Source organism: Dermacentor andersoni, chromosome 5, assembly GCF_023375885.2.
Source record: "Dermacentor andersoni chromosome 5, qqDerAnde1_hic_scaffold, whole genome shotgun sequence".
In the NCBI taxonomy this organism is placed as follows: Eukaryota; Metazoa; Arthropoda; class Arachnida; order Ixodida; family Ixodidae; genus Dermacentor; species Dermacentor andersoni.
In genome coordinates, this window is record NC_092818.1 from 178,449,011 (window position 1) to 178,455,458 (window position 6,448).

A 6,448-nucleotide genomic window follows, 5' to 3' on the forward strand; every position below is an offset into this window, starting at 1 on the left:
CAGACGCATTTTTAGTTATCATGCCTGCCTTCTCTTTTTATTTCCTCCTCGTACTCCTCCTCTTTTATTCCAGCATTTAAAGATCACAAGGACATCTGCGCAAAAATACGCTATATCATCATTTTAGCATTAACAAATTTAAACTTAAGCAATATTAAAACATCACAAGCTGTTAAAACAGCACTGGCCATCCAAATACTATAGGTAGCGGGAGAACTGCCCCTATGAGAATTAATAGGGTGGTTGTACTGCGCGAGATATGTCACGAAGCTACTATCCCTCGATCTTGGTAACGTGTTTTGCGTATATCTACAATTCTTAATGCGTCTGATGACATCAGCTTTACGGTGCGTTTATTGGTAACTCAATACAACTAGCATGATGCCTTTCCTACGCTGATTAATTACAGGAATAGAATTGAATTGCCCAGCCATTACCGGAGTGGCTAAGATTTTCATTTCGAGGTTCGAGATTTCATTTTCAACTTCTAAGTCCCCGGAATGGAATTAGAAAGGAAGGGGGGGGGGGGGTGCATTTCGCAACACTGCTAGGTAGCCTACGTGCAAACGCTGTTTTAGGGTGGTGACAACACCAAATTTTGATCGCTATTTACCGCCAAATTCTGTGAGTAGCCATTTTCATCCCTAATCTCGCTAAGAGTCATGCCGCATTCCTGCCTTTTTTGTCACTCTGATGTACCCATGTTGACACGCGATCTATTAAATTTCTATAATTTAGTCTTACACCAATGCGCACTTGAAACCTGCATGCATCTTTCATATATTAGCTGCCATTTCCTATTATTTTAACACATCAAACTGATCGTTTTTCATTTGCATGTCGTGCGACACACATAAAGCAACAAGATATAAGGCACGGTGGCGTGCGTGTGGTATAGTATTATCTCACGCTAAGGATGTGAACTGCAGTAAGTTCTGTCGTTGCGTTCCGCTTGTACGTAATATATAAAGGGTGTTTTTCGAAGTGCGCTGTAACAAAGACTGTGCTTACTAGCCCGTTTAACAAAAACGTAGACGTGCCCTGTACTGCACTAAGACACGCTGTATATCTCTGGCTGCTGAAGCCAAAGTTTATTTAAGAAAGTTAATTACTTTCACGTCATCAAGGGTTGCGGAAATGTGGTCGGTCGGCTGGTCTTTCGCCGTCTTGTGTCCCGCATCTTATAATTTGTCGGAAAGCCTAACCCGACAATTTAGCTAGCGGCGGCAATTACCCTTACAAAGGCTCGCACCACCCTAAAACAGCGCTTACATGTAGGCTTCCTAAGACATGGCCGACGCGGGTCAGAGTCTAGTAGCGGTCCTTATCAGCTTAATATCGGATACGTGTTGAATTTGGAGCCAAAATATTAAACTTATTTTTGCAAATTGGCGGAGTGCTTGAAGCTTGCTTCACCTCCGCCGCAGGTAGACCCGGTATTGCACTATCTTCGGGATCAGCCCACGATTTTAGGTCTACGGACATCGATCTGCTGGAACAAAGCCACATACCACTTCGCTGTAAAATTCAAGGTCATTTCACCCTGCGAAGATGAATGACCAGCTGAGCTGTAAATGTCGTGGTAAGAAAACTTGTGCTCTTTATTGCATCGCTCATTGTCACCTAGTAACGACGGTCATAATGGATTTGTGGTCGCTATGATATACAATTATAGGCATATTCGCAACTGCAGACACATTCTCTAAAAAAGCACACAATTACTAATTGCATGCCGAGGTGGCCAACTCGAAACATGCCTGGCGTCTCAACTCACTGACCTGCCCGCGAGAAATTCATGAGGTTGCTCTACGCTACTTGTGGATGCATGCTTCCGTGGCGCAATGGTTTCAATATCGGGCTTCTGTGCAAGAAGTCCTGTATTCGAATCCTACCGTCGCACAATTTTAATAAACCATATTCAATTATGTATTACATATACAGCTTCGTTGAAAATGACGAGTTTGCGAAGTCACGAAGCCGTTTGAAGCCAGAAAGGTGAAATTTGGGCAAGTCCATGTACTTCCCATAACTGCCATGCTGACTGAACCACCTCGATCGCAGCTCCCATAGACACCAGGGCCAGATTTCCCTCTACTAATTATTGTATTAAAATCTATAGTACTCGGTCGTTTCTTAGCTTTCCTCTTGCTACGCACATGCCTTACTGGTTTGATTTGCCTCCTTATAAAAGGCACGGAAATTTTGAGGCGCGGATACTGAAAAATCTATGGGAGGGTAGACATATACAGCTCCGCTGTGAAGCCGCTCAATGTAGACAGTGCGATTCGCTTACAGAGCAAAGTGACCTCTTTTAAACGAGGAGAGAGTTTGATTGCGCTCTCCAAACAACGCTGCGGGTCACCGCCCAAAGGTTACGTTGGTAGTTACGTAAATATGATGAAAGGAGACTGAAATAAAAACTCGTCAGCCCTTCCACTCTGTGTAGAAGAACAAGCAGCGAAGCTGTTGTCTGTTTTACCTCACTCGACGCATATATATATATATATATATATATATATATATATATGTGTGTGTGTGTGTGTGTGTGTGTGTGTGTGTGTGTGTGTGTGTGTGTGTGTGTGTGTGTGTGTGTGTGTGTGTGTGTGTGTGTGTGTGTGTGTGTGTGTGTCATTGAAGGACATAGACAATGAATGCATCTTTGGACTGTGGAGTGATTTGGTCTTATTCTTTTATGTAGTAGCGGCGTGTGCTAGCACCGCCGCATGGCAGACGTGAATTCCACAATACTTGCAACTTCACCGTGAACTACGTAATTATGAAAAGTAGATGAAACTCAGTATAGTGTTAGAGTCGTCTTAGCAACCAATTTAAGTATGATTAGCTTCGGGATAGTTTTGACAAAACAAGAGTTACAGCCGTTTCCTTTAGTAATTCCCTCCGTAGACGGCCATGTATTGACAGCAGACGGGAATTGTGTAGCGTTAAAAACTTTACTGTGAACTTACTTTGAAATTACGAAAAGCGAATGAAATTTGGCGTAATGATAGAGTCGTCTTAGCGGCCAATTTTAGTGTAGTTGTTTCCAAGCTACCTACACTGGATTGAGAGCTGCAGAGCATTCGCGAGAAACGGGAGACGAAACTTTTTTTGTGTAGACGCGACGCGTAGGCGAATAGACATCGACCACCGCCGGATGGCAGCTATATACAGCTTCGCTGCAAAACAGATTGGAATAGTTTGACATTATAGGACCCACGTACAGCAAAGCATAATGTACATAACAATGCACATTTGAAGCTCTCCTCGGATAACATCTGAAAGTAATTAAATTACGGTGCTTTACGTGCCACAACCACGATCTGATTATGAGGCATGGCGTAGTGAGGGATTCTGGGAGAATTTGGACCACCTGAGGTTCTTTAACGTGCATCTAAATCTAAGTACACGGGTGTATTTGCATTTCGCCCCCATCGAAATGAGGCCGGCGTGCCGGGATTTGATCCCGCGACGTCGTCCTTCGCGCCTGAATAACGTCTGAACGGGGTTTATTACCCGAACTCAGTTTCCATTTGCGCACATAAGGCCCATGAGCAGTTCTTAGTATGTGCGAACTTCTTGGTCGGCCTCACTGAAACTGATATTAATTTTCAGCTGTGAACTTTGACGAAGGCAAAAAAAAAAGTTTTTCTGCAAGCGCATTCATGAAAGATGGTTTACAAAAGTATAACACGTAAAAATGTTAGGGGCGTCCGGCTGCTTCTAAATTACTGTATACATAGCGCATTATGCAGGTGGTGTACTTAGATACATGATCATGGTAAAGAATGCCCATATGTGGTCAAAATTATCCTGGAATCCCTCACTACGGCGTGCCTCATAATTTGACCATGGTTTAGCCGCATAAAACCCCAGAATTTCAATTTAGTTATGCAAATGCAAAAGCGGACAGAAAGGTAAGTAAAAGGGATGCATCCTTTTCTCTGCTGCTAAATTCTCCATTTTCATACTCCATGTTGGTGTCAAGGGCTTGCTTAAGTAACTTCTCATTTTTTTCTTTATGCCTTTAATGCGCTATCGCAAGTTGCTTTCGGTGGTATACTGGAGCACTGCTAGTACAGTAAGACGTACTTACTCAGAAGCGACCTGTATAAGAATGAAGGAAGCGGGCACACACAAAAAAACAAAAAAAAAACGTTAGAGTGAGAAAGGTGAGTGAACGGGCTTCATGCCTGTCACGGAAAAGTTGGCAGGGGCGCTATAACGTGAAACTATTCCAAACTTTTCTATTCCAATTCTGCAATCAGCCCTCCGCGATTGGTCAAAAACTTTTTGTACCACTCCGGCTTCGCCTGTCTGTCGCGCGACGTCACGAAAACCGCGATAGCTCCCCATCTGATATGACGTGTACACACTGATTATGCATGGTTTGACCGGACAAAAGAAAAATAGTTATTTCTGATTCGACGCCTTTTCGCCATTAGCCCTCGGTTATTGGTCTGAAGTTTTCAGGCTGCACCCACTTCAGCTGCCTCTCACGCGACGTCACAAAACCGCAAAAACTCACTGCGTCACTTTGACGTGTACGCGTTAAAGATGCATTAATATGCCGAACAAAACTTAATTTTCTTCTTAATAGCCGCAAGCTGCCCCGTAACAAAAGGAATAAAAGATGACTGCCGCCGATCGCTCAGGCGCTCGCTGTTCGCACCTGCCGGAGAGCATGGGCTTATTTGCATGTAATAAACGTTTTTGCGTGGCCGTGTAACATTTTCGAGCACTTGCGGCATGTTTACGACCTCGTTCCGCCAACTTTTCTTTGCCGAGGATCCGTTTTAGCATCATTCTTAAGCTTCCGTTGCATGCCGCCGCGATTGTCGACGAGTCACCGCAAGCTAAGTAAGGGAAAGCGGACCAATCGCAGGCACCGGCACCACCCTATTCATCCGGTTATCGATTTTCAGTGCACTGGCTCGGCCCCATCGAGTCCCTCTCCACTTGAGCATGATCCTCGCCTCTTGTCGGCCAATTAGATACGACAAGCCGCTCAGTGTACGCAATGTTATTCGTTTTTCAAGCAAACAAAAGTGACCTCCTATGAACGAGGAGAGCGTTTGAATGGTCTGTTCAAACAACCCTGCGGTTGACCGCCCGACGCTTGCGTCGGCGGTTACGCATATTTGACGTAAGGAGGTTGGATCAAAAACATATTGGAATAGTTTTGCGTTATAGGGCCCCAGATTGCAAGTAATTTTAGAACAAACACTATTACAACTAATTTGCTCACGTGTCCAGGGTCACCTTTCAGTGCATTCTAACTAACATATCCGAAAAATCCCAATGAATGTCTTTCTTGTACTCTAGCGTTAGCAACACGTACTAGTTTGCGCGTGGAAGCTGCGTTGTGTAGCCGCTGGCGTTTTATCTTTATTACGCCAGTTGGAGTATCGCACTTAAAAGTACTGTGGCAAACTTGCGTTGTCTCTGCCGCACTAAGAAGGCGCTCAATAAGTAGGGCATACGCACGTTACTGTCGTCGACAACGACACCATTTCTGTACTTTATTTGTCTTGCTTTTGCAAGGTGTCCTTTTCCGACTCATCCCAAGCGGAGAACACCTCAACTGCCTCGACTGCAATTCCTTTCTGGGCATATCTCATATAAAGCTGCTGACATGTTTGTTTTGACAAAGACAACCGCGGACGTGTGAAAGAGACGAGCGACACAGTGGAAGGGCGGTTAGGGTTGTCTTCTCACCGGTCGCTCGAAATTCCACCGTGCCAACTTTATTCGCAGGGGCTCCGTTATTATTTGGCGAGGCAGAGCGCGACGCTCTCCGGAAGTGTTTTGAAATGCCGTTGTGCTTTCCATATTTACGACGTGGCGGGAATACGGCTGAGCCCGCTCGAATGTGGCAAATAGCCCGCTCGTTGGACCCTAGAGACAGCACCCCGGGAACGCGCTCTTCTGGAAGTAATCGAGAGTTATGGACTAGAGCGCACCTCGGCAGCGCTATGGCAACGGCTGTTTCATTTGGCTGTCCACTGGTGGTGCCATTGCTGTATCCCGGAAAAAAATACGTTGGCTGTTTCTTTAAGCGATCTAATTTTATACCTGCTTTGCGGAGCGCGGTCTCATGGTAATGCAGCCTGCGCAATTTTGTCTGTACCCCCGGTTACCTTTGCAACCGTTCCCGATCAGTTAGGTTTGCTTGAATTTGCTTGCGCATCTTTATGCACGAAATTTCGGTGAACCTGGCGTTTCGCAATATGTGTGCGAAAATTTTAACACTTGTGGAACTGCCAAATACGGCTTTGCCTATTTTGCATGCGGTATTGCATGACGTTGGTGTAGCAGTCTCTCCCCGAATTATATCGTAGTACCCGTTTGTCTTCGCCCCTCGTAGAGAGACAGGTGTTCAACCCTGTACTAATTCAGTCAACAGAGAAATTTCGGCAGATTTCTCAGCCGAATGAAGAAAATGCAATGC

General features: G+C 45.0%; 1 non-coding gene across 1 annotated transcript; it reads left to right on the forward strand.

Annotated features, from left to right (window-relative positions):
• Positions 1-1,275: 1,275 nt before the first annotated feature.
• On the forward strand, positions 1,276-1,470 carry LOC126532579 (U2 spliceosomal RNA). Its single transcript, XR_007599827.1, has one exon. It is a non-coding gene; the product is annotated as a U2 spliceosomal RNA (small nuclear RNA).
• The last annotated feature ends 4,978 nt before the right edge of the window (positions 1,471-6,448 follow it).